This window comes from Mastomys coucha, chromosome X (genome assembly GCF_008632895.1).
Source record: "Mastomys coucha isolate ucsf_1 chromosome X, UCSF_Mcou_1, whole genome shotgun sequence".
Taxonomy (NCBI): Eukaryota; Metazoa; Chordata; class Mammalia; order Rodentia; family Muridae; genus Mastomys; species Mastomys coucha.
Genome location: NC_045030.1, coordinates 96,250,245 through 96,251,613, shown reverse-complemented (window position 1 = coordinate 96,251,613; position 1,369 = coordinate 96,250,245).

Below are 1,369 nucleotides of genomic sequence, written 5' to 3'. Positions count from 1 at the left end.
ACAAAAATATATTTAGGACTACTGTATCAGCTATATGTATTAAAAACATCTATTGTTTGGCTTATCTAAAAAAAAAAAATTGTGAGGCCCTGGTGTTACTCTATAGTTGCACTCAAGTCTTCCAGTTATACTGAAGTTCTTACATACCAGACAGGGCATCTTCAGAATCGCAAGATCTGTGGGTCTTTCCCCATTATTTGCAAATCAGTAGACATTTCCAGTGAAATGAGGAACCAAGACCCATGCTACAAGAGTCACCTAGTTCACTGCATAAAATACTAGGTCTTATTGCTGTGGTATAGGAATGTCTTGGACTGAGGAACCCTAAGCAGACTTTAATTTTGAATTTTGTTCAAACACATTACTCTAGTACCTGCTCAATGGTCTATCATTGTGAGGATAGAAAGGGATACAGTGTTCTATGAATAGCAATGATTTTATACATGTAAGTGGGTAGGACTTTTGCTTTTCTATTCTTTCCTCCTTTTGTCTTCGATGAGGTAGCTTCAGTTAAGGACAGTTGGTTACTCCCTTTCTGTGGGCTATGTAGGTGACCTTTCTTCCCCAAAGAAAAGCACTTAAGCTCTTCAACCCCCACAGCTCATTCCTTTATCAAAGTTAAGCCTCCTAGTCATATCTTAGATCTACAGGATGGAATCTGGGCTGACTGATGAAATAAGAATTAGCACCAGGTCTCTATCCCTGGCTGGGGAGAAGATGGAGATATTTATCTTATTTTTCTTTAACTGTTGGTTTTAGTTACCATATTATATATCTTCAAAACATCAATGATTCCTCTGCCTTTTAAAAGTAAAACTGTTATGATTTCATAAATCCTTTAAAATAAATGTTCATTTGTTGGAATAAATGCTAACTGGGTGCATTCTGTTTACTGGACAACGATCACAGCAATAACAACAACAACATTAATAGAAAGGGGAGAATGAGGAAGACTGTGTGGACTACAGAGATGTGACAGGAGCTGGGACCACTGTGGGAGAGAGAGAGAGATGGCTGGAGCAGTGTAACCTGCAGTGACTCTAGTGGGAATGCAGGCCAAGAGCAGGAACCCAACACTGAGAGTCACTATGATTTTCTTAGCGTAACTAGTTAAGAATACAGGGAGAATTGTATCCCTGCTACTACCTAAGTGAATGAAAATGTAGGAGTATGGTAAAGGCAGACTAAAGCAATTTTTAAAGGCAGGAACTGTAGAGCATTGGCATAAAAGCAGCCAAGACCTCCGTAGGATGAGAATACGCAACAAGAAAGGTACATAAAACATGAAAGACTGACCATTTCATACATCCCTAAGATCCTCATAAGCTGAAAGCCAAGTTTAGAAAGTTTGTTCACCAACACACCAGAG